Source organism: Oncorhynchus gorbuscha, unplaced genomic scaffold (genome assembly GCF_021184085.1).
Source record: "Oncorhynchus gorbuscha isolate QuinsamMale2020 ecotype Even-year unplaced genomic scaffold, OgorEven_v1.0 Un_scaffold_643, whole genome shotgun sequence".
NCBI lineage: Eukaryota > Metazoa > Chordata > Actinopteri > Salmoniformes > Salmonidae > Oncorhynchus > Oncorhynchus gorbuscha.
In genome coordinates, this window is record NW_025745750.1 from 356819 (window position 1) to 375818 (window position 19000).

At 47.5% G+C, this 19000-nt stretch overlaps 1 pseudogene; it reads left to right on the forward strand.

The window, feature by feature from the left end:
• LOC124019619 overlaps window positions 1-19000 on the forward strand; it is a 153137-nt pseudogene that overhangs the window by 126985 nt on the left and 7152 nt on the right.

Consider the following 19000-nt stretch of genomic DNA (forward strand, 5'->3'; position numbering starts at 1 on the left):
TCTACTCTGATAGGTCTGGGAGACAATGACACTCTACTCTGATAGGTCTAGGAAACAATGACACTCTTCTCTGAAAGGTCTGGGAGGCAATTACACTCTACTCTGATAGGTCTGGGAGGCAATGACACTCTACTCTGATAGGTCTGGGAGACAATGACACTACTCTGATAGATCTGGGAGACAATGACACTCTACTCTGAAAGGTCTGGGAGGCAATGACACTCTACTCTGATAGATCTGGGAGACAATGACACTCTACTCTGATAGATCTGGGAGACAATGACACTCTACTCTGAAAGGTCTGGGAGGCAATGACACTCTACTCCGATAGATCTGGGAGACAATGACACTCTACTCTGATAGATCTGGGAGACAATGACAACTACTCTGAAAGGTCTGGGAGGCAAATGACACTCTACTCTGAAAGGTCTGGGAGGCAAATGACACTCTACTCTGAAAGGTCTTGGAGACAATGACACTCTACTCTGATAGATCTGGGAGACAATGACACTCTACTCTGAAAGGTCTGGGAGGCAATGACACTCTACTCTGATAGGTCTGGGAGACAATGACACTCTACTCTGATAGATCTGGGAGACAATGACGCTCTACTCTGATAGGTCTGGGAGGCAATGACACTCTACTCTGATAGGTCTGGGAGACAATGACACTCTACTCTGATAGGTCTGGGAGGCAATGACACTACTCGGAAAGGTCTGGGAGACAATGACTCTCTACTCTGATAGGTCTGGGAGACAATGACACTCTACTCTGATAGGTCTGGGAGACAATGACACTCTACTCTGATAGGTCTGTGAGACAATGGCACTACTCTGATAGGTCTGGGAGGCAATGACACTCTACTCTGATAGGTCTGGGAGACAATGACACTACTCTGATAGGTCTGGGAGACAATGACTCTCTACTCTGATAGGTCTGGGAGACAATGACACTCTACTCTGAAAGGTCTGGGAGACAATGACACTACTCTGATAGGTCTGGGAGACAATGACACTACTCTGATAGGTCTGGGAGACAATGACACTCTACTCTGATAGGTCTGGGAGACAATGACACTACTCGGAAAGGTCTGGGAGACAATGTCTCTCTACTCTGATAGGTCTGGGAGACAATGACACTACTGAAAGGTCTGGGAGACAATGTCTCTCTACTCTGATAGGTCTGGGAGACAATGACACTACTCTGAAGGTCTGGGAGACAATGACTCTCTACTCTGATAGGTCTGGGAGACAATGACACTACTCTGATAGGTCTGGGAGACAATGACACTACTCTGATAGGTCTGGGAGACAATGACACTCTACTCTGCAAGGTCTGGGAGGCAATGACACTCTACTCTGATAGGTCTGGGAGACAATGACACTACTCTGATAGGTCTGGGAGACAATGTCTCTCTACTCTGATAGGTCTGGGAGACAATGACACTACTCTGATAGGTCTGGGAGACAATGACACTCTACTCTGATAGGTCTGGGAGACAATGACACTCTACTCTGATAGGTCTGTGAGACAAGGTCTAGGGGGAGGCAATGACACTCTACTCTGATAGGTCTGGGAGACAATGACACTACTCTGATAGGTCTGGGAGACAATGACACTCTACTCTGATAGGTCTGGGAGACAATGACACTCTACTCTGAAAGGTCTGGGAGACAATGACACTACTCTGATAGGTCTGGAAGACAATGACACTCTACTCTGATAGGTCTGGGAGACAATGACACTACTCTGATAGGTCTGGGAGACAATGACACTCTACTCTGATAGGTCTGGGAGACAATGACACTACTCGGAAAGGTCTGGGAGACAATGTCTCTCTACTCTGATAGGTCTGGGAGACAATGACACTACTCGGAAAGGTCTGGGAGACAATGTCTCTCTACTCTGATAGGTCTGGGAGACAATGACACTACTCGGAAAGGTCTGGGAGACAATGTCTCTCTACTCTGATAGGTCTGGGAGACAATGACACTACTCTGATAGGTCTGGGAGACAATGACACTCTACTCTGATAGGTCTGGGAGACAATGACACTCTACTCTGATAGGTCTAGGAAACAATGACACTCTTCTCTGAAAGGTCTGGGAGGCAATTACACTCTACTCTGATAGGTCTGGGAGGCAATGACAACTACTCTGAAAGGTCTGGGAGGCAAATGACACTCTACTCTGAAAGGTCTTGGAGACAATGACACTCTACTCTGATAGATCTGGGAGACAATGACACTCTACTCTGATAGATCTGGGAGACAATGACGCTCTACTCTGATAGGTCTGGGAGGCAATGACACTCTACTCTGATAGGTCTGGGAGACAATGACACTCTACTCTGATAGGTCTGGGAGGCAATGACACTACTCGGAAAGGTCTGGGAGACAATGACTCTCTACTCTGATAGGTCTGGGAGACAATGACACTCTACTCTGATAGGTCTGGGAGACAATGACACTCTACTCTGATAGGTCTGTGAGACAATGGCACTACTCTGATAGGTCTGGGAGGTAATGACACTCTACTCTGATAGGTCTGGGAGACAATGACACTACTCTGATAGGTCTGGGAGACAATGACTCTCTACTCTGATAGGTCTGGGAGACAATGACACTCTACTCTGAAAGGTCTGGGAGACAATGACACTACTCTGATAGGTCTGGAAGACAATGACACTCTACTCTGATAGGTCTGGGAGACAATGACACTACTCTGATAGGTCTGGGAGACAATGACACTCTACTCTGATAGGTCTGGGAGACAATGACACTACTCGGAAAGGTCTGGGAGACAATGTCTCTCTACTCTGATAGGTCTGGGAGACAATGACACTACTCGGAAAGGTCTGGGAGACAATGTCTCTCTACTCTGATAGGTCTGGGAGACAATGACACTACTCGGAAAGGTCTGGGAGACAATGTCTCTCTACTCTGATAGGTCTGGGAGACAATGACACTACTCTGATAGGTCTGGGAGACAATGACACTACTCTGATAGGTCTGGGAGACAATGACACTCTACTCTGCAAGGTCTGGGAGGCAATGACACTCTACTCTGATAGGTCTGGGAGACAATGACACTACTCTGATAGGTCTGGGAGACAATGTCTCTCTACTCTGATAGGTCTGGGAGACAATGACACTACTCTGATAGGTCTGGGAGACAATGACACTACTCTGATAGGTCTGGGAGACAATGACACTACTCGGAAAGGTCTGGGAGACAATGACACTCTACTCTGAAATGTCTGGGAGACAATGACACTACTCAGAAAGGTCTGGGAGACAATGTCTCTCTACTCTGATAGGTCTGGGAGACAATGGCACTACTCGGAAAGGTCTGGGAGACAATGTCTCTCTACTCTGATAGGTCTGGGAGACAATGACACTACTCTGATAGGTCTGGGAGACAATGACACTCTACTCTGATAGGTCTGGGAGACAATGACACTCTACTCTGCAAGGTCTGGGAGGCAATGACACTCTACTCTGATAGGTCTGGGAGACAATGACACTCTACTCTGATAGGTCGGGGAGGCAATGACACTCTACTCTGATAGGTCTGGGAGACAATGACACTCTACTCTGATAGGTCTAGGAAACAATGACACTCTTCTCTGAAAGGTCTGGGAGGCAATTACACTCTACTCTGATAGGTCTGGGAGGCAATGACAACTACTCTGAAAGGTCTGGGAGGCAAATGACACTCTACTCTGAAAGGTCTTGGGGACAATGACACTCTACTCTGATAGATCTGGGAGACAATGACACTCTACTCTGATAGGTCTGGGAGACAATGACACTCTACTCTGATAGGTCTGGGAGGCAATGACACTCTACTCTGATAGGTCTGGGAGGCAATGACACTCTACTCTGATAGGTCTGGGAGACAATGACACTCTACTCTGATAGGTCTGGGAGACAATGACACTCTACTCTGATAGGTCTGGGAGACAATGACACTCTACTCTGATAGGTCTGGGAGACAATGACACTCTACTCTGATAGATCTGGGAGACAATGACGCTCTACTCTGATACGTCTGGGAGGCAATGACACTCTACTCTGAAAGGTCTGGGAGACAATGACACAATACTCTGAAAGGTCTGGGAGGTAATGACACTCTACTCTGATAGGTCTGGGAGGCAATGACACTCTACTCTGAAAGGTCTGGGAGACAATGACACAATACTCTGAAAGGTCTGGGAGGCAATGACACTCTACTCTGATAGATCTGGGAGACAATGACACTCTACTCTGATAGATCTGGGAGACAATGACGCTCTACTCTGATAGGTCTGGGAGGCAATGACACTACTCTGAAAGGTCTGGGAGACAATGAAACAATACTCTGAAAGGTCTGGGAGACAATGAAACAATACTCTGAAAGGTCTGGGAGACAATGACACAATACTCTGAAAGGTCTGGGAGATTATGACACAATACTCTGAAAGGTCTGGGAGACAATGGCACTCTACTCTGAAAGGTCTGGGAGGCAATGACACTCTACTCTGATAGGTCTGGGAGGCAATGACACTACTCTGATAGGTCTGGGAGACAATGACTCTCTACTCTGATAGGTCTGAACTGTATTAGCTCTACTAGTACTAATTGGATATGAAGTGTGAACAGTGTATCAGTGGAGGTTGCTGAGGGAGGACGGCTCATAATGATGGCTGGAACGGCGCCAATGGAGCCATGTGTTTCATGTGTTTGATACCATTCCACTGATTCTGCTCCAGTCATTACCACAAGCCTGTCCTCCCTGATTCAGGTGCCACCAACCTCCTGGGCTGTGTGTGTGTGTGTGTGTGTGTGTGTGTGTGTGTGTGTGTGTGTGTGTGTGTGTGTGTGTGTGTGTGTGTGTGTGTGTGTGTGTGTGTGTGTGTGTGTGTGTGTGTGTGTGTGTGTGTGTGTGTGTGTGTGTGTGTGTGTGTGTGTGTGTGTGTGTGACCAATTCCCCTCTTTTTCTCTGTGTTTCAGACTGAACCGGAGCTGATTGAGGAGACCAACGTGGATCGTCTGATTGGCCCGCGGGGGGGTTATGTCTGCCCCAGAGGGGTCAAAGGTCACTCAGAGACCTCCACGTTGAGCTCCCAGCCGTCCATCGACGAGGTACGCCAGCAGATGCACCTGCTCTTGGAGGAGGCCTTCAGCCTGGCCTCAGGGGGACACTCCTCCACAGCCGGACGCCACCACCACTCCCATCATCCCCACCCCCACCACGGTTACCACCACGGCCACTACAGCCCCGGACCTCCACCCCTGCCCTACTCTGACGTGGTGACCAGTGCCCCGGGAACCATGAGCCGTGGCCGGGGAGGAGGACTGCAGTGGGTGCCGGCGTACGGAGCAGACATGTATCAGTGCAGCCTCCCCAAACCTGTGAGTGGGTGGAAGGATACAACCTCTGGGAATGGTTATGTTAGGTCAAAATGTACTACTGTACTGGTTCTAGTTGACTAAACCTTAACAAGTAGACACTTTCTCCTATCAGAAGACATCAACCCACAGTATATTATTAATGTGTGTGTTGACTTGTCTTCTTCCAGGCCTTTAGGTTCAACCAGCTTCCTGACATGGTTATGACCTCTCCTCCACCCCCTATTCCCCCTCGCACCGGCCCCCCTCCAGGGACCTCTCTAAGACGGTACGGCCAGGACACACACACACACACACACACACACACACACACACACACACACACACACACACACACACACACACACACACACACACACACACACACACACACACACACACACACACACACACACACACACACACACACACACACACACACACACACACACACACACACACACACACACACACACACACACACAGCCCCATAACACTATTCTTTCCCCGAATGAATCAAAGCTGCAACACCTCACTCTCACCCAAAAATGAATCACTGAACTCCCCAACATTCACATGGTAATATTCACCAGGGAAATGCAGTGTGGCCAGACTGATCTCAGTCGTGTATGCTGCACATTTGAAAGCAGAATCAGTGCAGAGGAAGATGACATGAATAGCAATGAGAATCCAGTGTTGCTATGGGTCTTATATGGAGCACCACTGTCCTCTTGTGGAGAAGAATATGTGTTGCATGTGAATGTGATTTTGTGATGTGAGCATTATCTCTCTCTCTGACTCAGCTCGTCGCCTGACCTGGGGTCCACGGCCAGAATCTCAGAGTCTGGGACCTACATGACGGACATGCAGACCCAGCATAATGACAGCAGTGCCCCCTATGTCTCTCTCTCTCGAGCAGCACTCCCCTCAGTCCCCCTCTCCAGAGCAGCACTCCCCTCAGTCCCCGTCTCCAGAGCAGCACTCCCCTCAGTCCCCCTCTCCAGAGCAGCACTCCCCTCAGGCCCCGTCTCCAGAGCAGCACTCCCCTCAGTCCCCCTCTCCAGAGCAGCACTCCCCTCAGTCCCCCTCTCCAGAGCAGCACTCCCCTCAGTCCCCGTCTCCAGAGCAGCACTCCCCTCAGTCCCCCTCTCCAGAGCAGCACTCCCCTCAGGCCCCGTCTCCAGAGCAGCACTCCCTCAGTCCCCCTCTCCAGAGCAGCACTCCCCTCAGTCCCCCTCTCCAGAGCAGCACTCCCCTCAGTCACAGCAGAACAGCCGGTGTTCACCTACTCAGGTCAGAACCTGTTTGTCTGTTGTTTTTTATTGTTTTATTATCCTAGTGGGGGTCTAGGTAAGGAGTTAGGGCTTGGGTAAGGAGTTTGGGTAAGGAGTTTGGGTTAGGAGTTTGGGTAAGAAGTTTGGGTAAGGAGTTTGGGTAAGGAGTTTGGGTAAGGAGTTTTGGTTAGGAGTTTGGGTTAGGAGTTTGGGTAAGGAGTTTGGGTAAGGAGTTTGGGTAAGGAGTTTGGGTAAGGAGTTTGGGTAAGGAGTTTGGGTAAGGAGTTTGGGTAAGGAGTTTGGGTTAGGAGTTTGGGTAAGGAGTTTGGGTAAGGAGTTTGGGTAAGGAGTTTGGGTAAGGAGTTTGGGTAAGGAGTTTGGGTAAGGAGTTTGGGTAAGGAGTTTGGGTAAGGAGTTTGGGTAAGGAGTTTGGGTTAGGAGTTTGGGTAAGGAGTTTGGGTAAGGAGTTTGGGTAAGGAGTTTGGGTAAGGAGTTTGGGTTAGGAGTTGGGGTAAGGAGTTTGGGTTAGGAGTTTGGGTAAGGAGTTTGGGTAAGGAGTTTGGGTAAGGAGTTTGGGTAAGGAGTTAGGGTTAGGAGTTTGGGTAAGGAGTTTGGGTTAGGAGTTTGGGTAAGGAGTTTGGGTAGGAGTTTGGGTTAGGAGTTTGGGTAAGAGTTTGGGTAAGGAGTTTGGGTAAGGAGTTTGGGTAAGGAGTTTGGGTAAGGAGTTTGGGTTAGGAGTTTGGGTAAGGAGTTTGGGTTAGGAGTTTGGGTAAGGAGTTAGGGTTAGGAGTTAGGGTTAGGAGTTAGGGCTTGGGTAAGGGAGTTTGGGTAAGGAGTTTGGGTAAGGAGTTAGGGTTAGGAGTTTGGGTAAGGAGTTTGGAGTTTTAGGAGTTTGGGTAAGGAGTTTGGGTTAGGAGTTTGGGTTAGGAGTTTGGGTTAGGAGTTTGGGTTAGGAGTTTGGGTTAGGAGTTTGGGTAGGAGTTTGGGTAAGGAGTTTGGGTTAGGAGTTTGGGTTAGGAGTTTGGGTTAGGAGTTTGGGTTAGGAGTTTTGGGTAAGGAGTTTGGGTAGAGTTTGGGTTAGGAGTTTGGGTTAGGAGTTTGGGTAAAGAGTTTGGGTAAGGAGTTTGGGGAGTTTGGGTAAGGAGTTTGGGTAAGGAGTTTGGGTTAGGAGTTTGGGTAAGGAGTTTGGGTTAGGAGTTTGGGTAAGGAGTTTGGGTTAGGAGTTTGGGTAAGGAGTTAGGGTTAGGAGTTAGGGTTAGGAGTTAGGGCTTGGGTAAGGAGTTTGGGTAAGGAGTTTGGTAAGGAGTTTGGGTAAGGAGTTAGGGTTAGGAGTTTGGGTAAGGAGTTTGGGTTAGGAGTTTGGGTAAGGAGTTTGGGTAAGGAGTTTGGGTAAGGAGTTTGGGTAAGGAGTTTGGGTAAGGAGTTTGGGTAAGGAGTTTGGGTAAGGAGTTTGGGTAAGGAGTTTGGGTAAGGAGTTTGGGTAAGGAGTTTGGGTAAGGAGTTTGGGTAAGGAGTTTGGGTAAGGAGTTTGGGTAAGGAGTTTGGGTAAGGAGTTTGGGTAAGGAGTTTGGGTTAGGAGTTAGGGCTTGGGTAAGGAGTTTGGGTAAGGAGTTTGGGTAAGGAGTTTGGGTAGGAGTTTGGGTAAGGAGTTAGGGTTAGGAGTTTGGGTAAGGAGTTAGGGCTTGGGTAAGGAGTTTGGGTAAGGAGTTTGGGTAAGGAGTTTGGGTAAGGAGTTTGGGTAAGGAGTTTGGGTAAGGAGTTTGGGTTAGGAGTTTGGGTAAGGAGTTTGGGTTAGGAGTTTGGGTTAGGAGTTTGGGTTAGGAGTTTGGGTTAGGAGTTTGGGTTAGGAGTTTGGGTTAGGAGTTTGGGTAAACAGTTTGGGTTAGGAGTTAGGGTTAGGAGTTAGGGTTAGGAGTTAGGGCTTGGGTAAGGACTTTGGGTAAGGAGTTTGGGTAATGAGTTTGGGTAAGGAATTAGGGTTAGGAGTTTGGGTAAGGAGTTTGGGTTAGGAGTTTGGGTAAGGAGTTAGGGCTTGGGTAAGGAGTTTGGGTAAGGAGTTTGGGTAAGGAGTTTGGGTAAGGAGTTAGGGTTAGGAGTTTGGGTTAGGAGTTTGGGTTAGGAGTTTGGGTAAGGAGTTTGGGTAAGGAGTTAGGGTTAGGAGTTTGGGTAAGGAGTTTGGGTTAGGAGTTTGGGTTAGGAGTTTGGGTAAGGAGTTTGGGTAAGGAGTTTGGGTAAGGAGTTTGGGTAAGGAGTTTGGGTAAGGAGTTTGGGTTAGGAGTTTGGGTAAGGAGTTAGGGTAAGGAGTTAGGGTTAGGAGTTAGGGTTAGGAGTTAGGGTTAGGAGTTAGGGCTTGGGTAAGGAGTTTGGGTAAGGAGTTTGGGTAAGGAGTTTGGGTAAGGAGTTAGGGTTAGGAGTTTGGGTTAGGAGTTTGGGTTAGGAGTTTGGGTTAGGAGTTTGGGTAAGGAGTTTGGGTAAGGAGTTTGGGTAAGGAGTTTGGGTTAGGAGTTTGGGTTAGGAGTTTGGGTAAGGAGTTTTGGAGTTTGGGTAAGGAGTTTGGGTAAGGAGTTTGGGTTAGGAGTTTGGGTTAGGAGTTTGGGTAAGGAGTTTGGGTAAGGAGTTTGGGTAAGGAGTTTGGGTTAGGAGTTTGGTAAGGAGTTTGGGTAAGGAGTTTGGGTAAGGAGTTAGGGTTAGGAGTTAGGGTTAGGAGTTTGGGTAAGGAGTTTGGGTTAGGAGTTTGGGTAAGGAGTTTGGGTAAGGAGTTTGGGTAAGGAGTTTGGGTAAGGAGTTTGGGTAAGGAGTTTGGGTAAGGAGTTTGGGTAAGGAGTTTGGGTAAGGAGTTTGGGTTAGGAGTTTGGGTAAGGAGTTTGGGTAAGGAGTTTGGGTAAGGAGTTTGGGTAAGGAGTTTGGGTAAGGAGTTTGGGTAAGGAGTTTGGGTAAGGAGTTTGGGTTAGGAGTTTGGGCTTGGGTAAGGAGTTTGGGTAAGGAGTTTGGGTAAGGAGTTTGGGTAAGGAGTTTGGGTAAGGAGTTTGGGTAAGGAGTTTGGGTAAGGAGTTTGGGTAAGGAGTTTGGGTAAGGAGTTTGGGTAAGGAGTTTGGGTAAGGAGTTTTGGGTAAGGAGTTTGGGTAAGGAGTTTGGGTAAGGAGTTAGGGTTAGGAGTTGGAGTTTGGGTAAGGAGTTTGGGTAAGGAGTTTGGGTAAGGAGTTTGGGTAAGGAGTTTGGGTAAGGAGTTTGGGTAAGGAGTTTGGGTAAGGAGTTTGGGTAAGGAGTTTGGGTAAGGAGTTTGGGTAAGGAGTTTGGGTAAGGAGTTTGGGTAAGGAGTTTGGGTAAGGAGTTTGGGTAAGGAGTTTGGGTTAGGAGTTAGGGCTTGGGTAAGGAGTTTGGGTAAGGAGTTTGGGTAAGGAGTTTGGGTAAGGAGTTTGGGTAAGGAGTTAGGGTTAGGAGTTTGGGTAAGGAGTTAGGGTTAGGAGTTTGGGTAAGGAGTTAGGGCTTGGGTAAGGAGTTTGGGTAAGGAGTTTGGGTAAGGAGTTTGGGTAAGGAGTTAGGGTTAGGAGTTAGGGTTAGGAGTTGGAGTTTGGGTAAGGAGTTTGGGTAAGGAGTTAGGGTTAGGAGTTTGGGAAAGGAGTTTGGGTAAGGAGTTTGGGTAAGGAGTTTGGGTTAGGAGTTTGGGTAAGGAGTTTGGGTAAGGAGTTTGGGTTAGGAGTTTGGGTAAGGAGTTAGGGTTAGGAGTTTGGGTAAGGAGTTTGGGTAAGGAGTTTGGGTTAGGAGTTTGGGTAAGGAGTTAGGGGAGTTAGGGTAAGGAGTTTGGGTTAGGAGTTTGGGTAAGGAGTTTGGGTTAGGAGTTTGGGTAAGGAGTTAGGGCTTGGGTAAGGAGTTTGGGTAAGGAGTTTGGGTAAGGAGTTTGGGTAAGGAGTTTGGGTAAGGAGTTTGGGTTAGGAGTTTGGGTAAGGAGTTTGGGTTAGGAGTTTGGGTAAGGAGTTTGGGTTAGGAGTTTGGGTAAGGAGTTTGGGTAAGGAGTTTGGGTAAGGAGTTTGGGTAAGGAGTTTGGGTTAGGAGTTTGGGTTAGGAGTTTGGGTAAGGAGTTTGGGTAAGGAGTTTGGGTAAGGAGTTTGGGTAAGGAGTTTGGGTTAGGAGTTTGGGTAAACAGGAGTTTGGGTTAGGAGTTAGGGTTAGGAGTTAGGGTTAGGAGTTTTGGGTAAGGACTTTGGGTAAGGAGTTTGGGTAATGAGTTTGGGTAAGGAGTTAGGGTTAGGAGTTTGGGTAAGGAGTTTGGGTTAGGAGTTTGGGTAAGGAGTTAGGGCTTGGGTAAGGAGTTTGGGTAAGGAGTTTTAGGAGTTTGGGTAAGGAGTTTGGGTAAGGAGTTTGGGTAAGGAGTTTGGGTTAGGAGTTTGGGTAAGGAGTTTGGGTAAGGAGTTTGGGTAAGGAGTTTGGGTTAGGAGTTTGGGTAAGGAGTTTGGGTAAGGAGTTTGGGTAAGGAGTTTGGGTAAGGAGTTTGGGTTAGGAGTTTGGGTAAGGAGTTTGGGTAAGGAGTTTGGGTAAGGAGTTTGGGTAAGGAGTTAGGGCTTGGGTAAGGAGTTTGGGTAAGGAGTTTGGGTAAGGAGTTTGGGTAAGGAGTTTGGGTAAGGAGTTTGGGTAAGGAGTTTGGGTTAGGAGTTTGGGTTAGGAGTTTTAGGAGTTTGGGTTAGGAGTTTGGGTAAGGAGTTTGGGTTAGGAGTTTGGGTAAGGAGTGTGGGTAAGGAGTTAGGGTTAGGAGTTAGGGCTTGGGTAAGGAGTTTGGGTAGGAGTTAGGGTTAGGAGTTAGGGTTAGGAGTTAGCGCTTGGGTAAGGAGTTTGGGTAGGAGTTTGGTAAGGAGTTTGGGTAAGGAGTTGGGTTAGGAGTTTGGGTAAGGAGTTTGGGTTAGGAGTTTGGGTAAGGAGTTTGGGTAAGGAGTTAGGGTTAGGAGTTTGGGTTAGGAGTTTGGGTTAGGAGTTTGGGTAAGGAGTTTGGGTAAGGAGTTTGGGTAAGGTGTTTGGGTAAGGTGTTTGGGTAAGGAGTTTGGGTAAGGAGTTTGGGTAAGGAGTTTGGGTAAGGAGTTTGGGTAAGGAGTTTGGGTAAGGAGTTTGGGTAAGGAGTTTGGGTAAGGAGTTTGGGTAAGGAGTTTGGGTAAGGAGTTTGGGTAAGGAGTTTGGGTTAGGAGTTTGGGTAAGGAGTTAGGGTTAGGAGTTAGGGTTAGGAGTTAGGGTAAGGAGTTTGGGTAGGAGTTTGGGTAAGGAGTTTGGGTAAGGAGTTTGGGTTAGGAGTTTGGGTAAGGAGTTAGGGTTAGGAGTTAGGGTAAGGAGTTTGGGTAAGGAGTTTGGGTAAGGAGTTTGGGTAAGGAGTTTGGGTAAGGAGTTTGGGTAAGGAGTTTGGGTAAGGAGTTAGGGTTAGGAGTTTGGGTAAGGAGTTTGGGTTAGGAGTTTGGGTAAGGAGTTAGGGCTTGGGTAAGGAGTTTGGGTAAGGAGTTTGGGTAAGGAGTTTGGGTAAGGAGTTTGGGTAAGGAGTTAGGGTTAGGAGTTTGGGTAAGGAGTTTGGGTTAGGAGTTTGGGTAAGGAGTTTGGGTAAGGAGTTTGGGTAAGGAGTTAGGGTTAGGAGTTTGGGTTAGGAGTTTGGGTTAGGAGTTTGGGTAAGGAGTTTGGGTAAGGAGTTAGGGTTAGGAGTTTGGGTAAGGAGTTTGGGTTAGGAGTTTGGGTTAGGAGTTTGGGTAAGGAGTTTGGGTAAGGAGTTTGGGTAAGGAGTTTGGGTTAGGAGTTTGGGTTAGGAGTTTGGGTAAGGAGTTTGGGTAAGGAGTTTGGGTAAGGAGTTTTAAGGAGTTTGGGTAAGGAGTTTGGGTTAGGAGTTTGGGTTAGGAGTTTGGGTAAACAGTTTGGGTTTTGGGTTAGGAGTTAGGGTTAGGAGTTAGGGCTTGGGTAAGGACTTTGGGTAAGGAGTTTGGGTAAGGAGTTTGGGTAAGGAGTTAGGGTTAGGAGTTTGGGTAAGGAGTTTGGGTTAGGAGTTTGGGTAAGGAGTTTTGGGTAAGGAGTTTGGGTAAGGAGTTTGGGTAAGGAGTTTGGGTAAGGAGTTTGGGTTAGGAGTTTGGGTAAGGAGTTTGGGTAAGGAGTTTGGGTAAGGAGTTTGGGTAAGGAGTTAGGGTTAGGAGTTTGGGTAAGGAGTTTGGGTTAGGAGTTTGGGTTAGGAGTTTGGGTAAGGAGTTTGGGTAAGGAGTTTGGGTAAGGAGTTTGGGTAAGGAGTTTGGGTAAGGAGTTTGGGTAAGGAGTTTGGGTTAGGAGTTTGGGTAAGGAGTTTGGGTTAGGAGTTTGGGTAAGGAGTTTGGGTAAGGAGTTAGGGTTAGGAGTTAGGGCTTGGGTAAGGAGTTTGGGTAAGGAGTTAGGGTTAGGAGTTAGGGTTAGGAGTTTGGGTAAGGAGTTTGGGTAAGGAGTTTGGTAAGGAGTTTGGGTAAGGAGTTAGGGTTAGGAGTTTGGGTAAGGAGTTTGGGTTAGGAGTTTGGGTAAGGAGTTTGGGTTAGGAGTTTGGGTAAGGAGTTTGGGTAAGGAGTTTGGGTTAGGAGTTTGGGTAAGGAGTTTGGGTTAGGAGTTTGGGTTAGGAGTTTGGGTAAGGAGTTTGGGTAAGGAGTTTGGGTAAGGAGTTTGGGTAGGAGTTTGGGTAAGGAGTTTGGGTAAGGAGTTTGGGTAAGGAGTTTGGGTAAGGAGTTTGGGTAAGGAGTTTGGGTAAGGAGTTTGGGTAAGGAGTTTGGGTAAGGAGTTTGGGTAAGGAGTTTGGGTAAGGAGTTTGGGTAAGGAGTTTGGGTAAGGAGTTTGGGTAAGGAGTTTGGGTAAGGAGTTTGGGTAAGGAGTTTGGGTAAGGAGTTTGGGTAAGGAGTTTGGGTAAGGAGTTTGGGTAAGGAGTTTGGGTAAGGAGTTTGGGTAAGGAGTTTGGGTAAGGAGTTTGGGTAAGGAGTTTGGGTAAGGAGTTTGGGTAAGGAGTTTGGGTAAGGAGTTAGGGTTAGGAGTTTGGGTAAGGAGTTAGGGCTTGGGTAAGGAGTTTGGGTAAGGAGTTTGGGTAAGGAGTTTGGGTAAGGAGTTTGGGTAAGGAGTTTGGGTAAGGAGTTAGGGTTAGGAGTTAGGGTTAGGAGTTAGGGTTAGGAGTTAGGGCTTGGGTAAGGAGTTTGGGTAAGGAGTTTGGGTAAGGAGTTAGGGTTAGGAGTTAGGGTTAGGAGTTTGGGTAAGGAGTTTGGGTAAGGAGTTTGGGTAAGGAGTTTGGGTAAGGAGTTTGGGTAAGGAGTTTGGGTAAGGAGTTAGGGCTTGGGTAAGGAGTTTGGGTAAGGAGTTTGGGTAAGGAGTTTGGGTAAGGAGTTTGGGTAAGGAGTTTGGGTAAGGAGTTTGGGTAAGGAGTTTGGGTAAGGAGTTTGGGTAAGGAGTTTGGGTAAGGAGTTTTAAGGAGTTTGGGTTAGGAGTTTGGGTTAGGAGTTTGGGTTAGGAGTTTGGGTTAGGAGTTTGGGTAAGGAGTTTGGGTTAGGAGTTTGGGTTAGGAGTTTGGGTAAGGAGTTTGGGTAAGGAGTTTGGGTAAGGAGTTTGGGTAAGGAGTTTGGGTAAGGAGTTTGGGTAAGGAGTTTGGGTAAGGAGTTTGGGTAAGGAGTTAGGGTTTGGGTAAGGAGTTTGGGTAAGAGAGGGTTTGGGTAAGGAGTTTGGGTAAGGAGTTTGGGTAAGGAGTTTGGGTAAGGAGTTTGGGTAAGGAGTTAGGGTTAGGAGTTAGGGTTAGGAGTTAGGGTTAGGAGTTAGGGTTTGGGTAAGGAGTTTGGGTAAGGAGTTTGGGTTAGGAGTTAGGGTTAGGAGTTTGGGTAAGGAGTTTGGGTAAGGAGTTTGGGTGGAGTTTGGGTAAGGAGTTTGGGTAAGGAGTTTGGGTAAGGAGTTTGGGTAAGGAGTTTGGGTAAGGAGTTTGGGTAAGGAGTTTGGGTAAGGAGTTTGGGTAAGGAGTTAGGGCTTGGGTAAGGAGTTTGGGTAAGGAGTTTGGGTAAGGAGTTAGGGTTAGGAGTTAGGGTTAGGAGTTAGGGGTAAGGAGTTTGGGTAAGGAGTTAGGGTTAGGAGTTTGGGTAAGGAGTTTGGGTAAGGAGTTTGGGTAAGGAGTTTGGGTAAGGAGTTTGGGTAAGGAGTTAGGGCTTGGGTAAGGAGTTTGGGTAAGGAGTTTGGGTAAGGAGTTTGGGTAAGGAGTTTGGGTAAGGAGTTTGGGTAAGGAGTTAGGGTTAGGAGTTTGGGTAAGGAGTTTGGGTTAGGAGTTTGGGTTAGGAGTTTGGGTAAGGAGTTTGGGTAAGGAGTTTGGGTTAGGAGTTTGGGTAAGGAGTTTGGGTAAGGAGTTTGGGTAAGGAGTTTGGGTAAGGAGTTTGGGTTAGGAGTTTGGGTAAGGAGTTTGGGTTAGGAGTTTGGGTAAGGAGTTTGGGTAAGGAGTTTGGGTAAGGAGTTTGGGTAAGGAGTTAGGGTTAGGAGTTTGGGTAAGGAGTTTGGGTTAGGAGTTTGGGTTAGGAGTTTGGGTAAGGAGTTTGGGTAAGGAGTTTGGGTAAGGAGTTTGGGTAAGGAGTTTGGGTAAGGAGTTTGGGTAAGGAGTTTGGGTAAGGAGTTTGGGTAAGGAGTTTGGGTAAGGAGTTTGGGTAAGGAGTTTGGGTAAGGAGTTTGGGTAGGAGTTTGGGTAAGGAGTTTGGGTAAGGAGTTTGGGTAAGGAGTTTGGGTAGGAGTTTGGGTAAGGAGTTTGGGTAAGGAGTTTGGGTAAGGAGTTTGGGTAAGGAGTTTGGGTAAGGAGTTTGGGTAAGGAGTTTGGGTAAGGAGTTTGGGTAAGGAGTTTGGGTAAGGAGTTTGGGTAAGGAGTTTGGGTAAGGAGTTAGGGTTAGAGTTAGGGTTAGGAGTTGGGTTAGGAGTTAGGGTTTGGGTAAGGAGTTTGGGTAAGGAGTTTGGGTAAGGAGTTTGGGTAAGGAGTTTGGGTAGGAGTTGGGTTAGGAGTTAGGGTTTTGGGTTAGGAGTTAGGGCTTGGGTAAGGAGTTTGGGTAAGGAGTTTGGGTAAGGAGTTAGGGTTAGGAGTTTGGGTAAGGAGTTTGGGTAAGGAGTTTGGGTAAGGAGTTTGGGTAAGGAGTTTGGGTAGGAGTTTGGGTAAGGAGTTAGGGCTTGGGTAAGGAGTTTGGGTAAGGAGTTTGGGTAAGGAGTTTGGGTAAGGAGTTAGGGTTAGGAGTTTGGGTAAGGAGTTTGGGTTAGGAGTTTGGGTAAGGAGTTGGGTTAGGAGTTTGGGTAAGGAGTTTGGGTTAGGAGTTTGGGTAAGGAGTTTGGGTAAGGAGTTTGGGTAAGGAGTTTGGGTTAGGAGTTTGGGTTAGGAGTTTGGGTTAGGAGTTTGGGTTAGGAGTTTGGGTAAGGAGTTTGGGTTAGGAGTTTGGGTTAGGAGTTTGGGTAAGGAGTTTGGGTAAGGAGTTTGGGTAAGGAGTTAGGGTAAGGAGTTAGGGTTAGGAGTTAGGGTTAGGAGTTAGGGTTAGGAGTTAGGGTTAGGAGTTAGGGTTAGGAGTTAGGGTTAGGAGTTAGGGTTAGGAGTTAGGGTTAGGAGTTAGGGCTTGGGTAAGGAGTTTGGGTAAGGAGTTTGGGTAAGGAGTTTGGGTAAGGAGTTTGGGTAAGGAGTTTGGGTAAGGAGTTTGGGTAAGGAGTTAGGGTTAGGAGTTTGGGTTTGGGTTAGGGCTTGGGTAAGGAGTTTGGGTAAGGAGTTTGGGGAGTTAGGGTTAGGAGTTAGGGTTAGGAGTTTTAGGAGTTTGGGTAAGGAGTTAGGGTTAGGAGTTTGGGTAGGAGTTTGGGTAAGGAGTTTGGGTAGGAGTTTGGGTTAGGAGTTTGGGTTAGGAGTTTGGGTAAGGAGTTTGGGTAGGAGTTTGGGTAAGGAGTTTGGGTTAGGAGTTTGGGTAAGGAGTTTTAAGGAGTTTGGGTAAGGAGTTTGGGTTAGGAGTTTGGGGAGTTTGGGTAAGGAGTTTGGGTAAGGAGTTTGGGTAAGGAGTTTGGGTAAGGAGTTTGGGTAAGGAGTTTGGGTAAGGAGTTAGGGTTAGGAGTTTGGGTAAGGAGTTTGGGTTAGGAGTTTGGGTAAGGAGTTTGGGTTAGGAGTTTGGGTTAGGAGTTTGGGTTAGGAGTTTGGGTAAGGAGTTTGGGTTAGGAGTTTGGGTAAGGAGTTTGGGTAAGGAGTTAGGGTAAGGAGTTTGGGTAAGGAGTTTGGGTAAGGAGTTTGGGTAAGGAGTTTGGGTAGGAGTTTGGGTAAGGAGTTTGGGTAAGGAGTTTGGGTAAGGAGTTAGGGTTAGGGTTTGGGTTAGTTTGGGTAAGGAGTTTGGGTAAGGAGTTTGGGTAAGGAGTTTGGGTAAGGAGTTAGTTTGGGTTAGGAGTTTGGGTAAGGAGTTTGGGTAAGGAGTTTGGGTAAGGAGTTTGGGTAAGGAGTTAGGGTTAGGAGTTAGGGTTAGGAGTTTGGGTAAGGAGTTTGGGTTAGGAGTTTGGGTAAGGAGTTTGGGTAAGGAGTTTGGGTAAGGAGTTTGGGTTAGGAGTTTGGGTTAGGAGTTTGGGTAAGGAGTTTGGGTAAGGAGTTTGGGTAAGGAGTTTGGGTTAGGAGTTTGGGTTAGGAGTTTGGGTAAGGAGTTTGGGTAAGGAGTTTGGGTTAGGAGTTTGGGTAAGGAGTTTGGGTAAGGAGTTTGGGTAAGGAGTTTGGGTTAGGAGTTTGGGTAAGGAGTTTGGGTAAGGAGTTTGGGTAAGGAGTTTGGGTAAGGAGTTTGGGTAAGGAGTTTGGGTAAGGAGTTTGGGTAAGGAGTTTGGGTAAGGAGTTTGGGTAAGGAGTTTGGGTAAGGAGTTTGGGTAAGGAGTTTGGGTAAGGAGTTTGGGTAAGGAGTTTGGGTAAGGAGTTTGGGTAAGGAGTTTGGGTAAGGAGTTTGGGTAAGGAGTTTGGGTAGGAGTTAGGGTTTGGGTAAGGAGTTTGGGTAAGGAGTTAGGGTTTGGGTAAGGAGTTTGGGTAAGGAGTTTGGGTAAGGAGTTTGGGTAAGGAGTTTGGGTAAGGAGTTAGGGTTAGGAGTTAGGGTTAGGAGTTAGGGTTAGGAGTTAGGGCTTGGGTAAGGAGTTTGGGTAAGGAGTTTGGGTTAGGAGTTAGGGGTTAGGAGTTTGGGTAAGGAGTTTGGGTAAGGAGTTTGGGTAAGGAGTTTGGGTAAGGAGTTTGGGTAAGGAGTTTGGGTAAGGAGTTTGGGTAAGGAGTTTGGGTAAGGAGTTTGGGTAAGGAGTTAGGGTTTGGGTAAGGAGTTTGGGTAAGGAGTTTGGGTAAGGAGTTAGGGTTAGGAGTTAGGGTTAGGAGTTAGGGCTTGGGTAAGGAGTTTGGGTAAGGAGTTTGGGTAAGGAGTTAGGGTTAGGAGTTTGGGTAAGGAGTTTGGGTAAGGAGTTTGGGTAAGGAGTTTGGGTAAGGAGTTTGGGTAAGGAGTTTGGGTAAGGAGTTTGGGTAAGGAGTTTGGGTAAGGAGTTAGGGTTTGGGTAAGGAGTTTGGGTAAGGAGTTTGGGTAAGGAGTTTGGGTAAGGAGTTTGGGTAAGGAGTTTGGGTAAGGAGTTAGGGTTAGGAGTTTGGGTAAGGAGTTTGGGTTAGGAGTTTGGGTTAGGAGTTTGGGTAAGGAGTTTGGGTTAGGAGTTAGGGTTAGGAGTTTGGGTAAGGAGTTTGGGTAAGGAGTTTTAAGGAGTTTGGGTAAGGAGTTTGGGTTAGGAGTTTGGGTAAGGAGTTTGGGTTAGGAGTTTGGGTAAGGAGTTTGGGTAAGGAGTTTGGGTTAGGAGTTAGGGTTAGGAGTTTGGGTAAGGAGTTTGGGTTAGGAGTTTGGGTTAGGAGTTTTAGGAGTTAGGGTTAGGAGTTTGGGTAGGAGTTTGGGTTAGGAGTTTGGGTAAGGAGTTTGGGTTAGGAGTTTGGGTTAGGAGTTTGGGTTAGGAGTTTTAAGGAGTTTGGGTTAGGAGTTTGGGTTAGGAGTTTGGGTTAGGAGTTTGGGTAAGGAGTTAGGGTAGGAGTTAGGAGTTAGGGTAGGAGTTAGGGTAAGGAGTTAGGGTAAGGAGTTAGGGTTAGGAGTTAGGGTTAGGAGTTAGGGTTAGGAGTTAGGGTTAGGAGTTAGGGCTTGGGTAAGGAGTTTGGGCAAGGAGTTTGGGTAAGGAGTTTGGGTAAGGAGTTTGGGTAAGGAGTTTGGGTAAGGAGTTTGGGTAAGGGTTAGGGTTTAAGGAGTTTAGGAGTTTGGGTAAGGAGTTTGGGTAGGAGTTAGGGTTAGGAGTTTGGGTAAGGAGTTTGGGTTAGGAGTTTGGGTAAGGAGTTAGGGTTAGGAGTTTGGGTTTGGGTTAGGGCTTGGGTTAGGGTTTG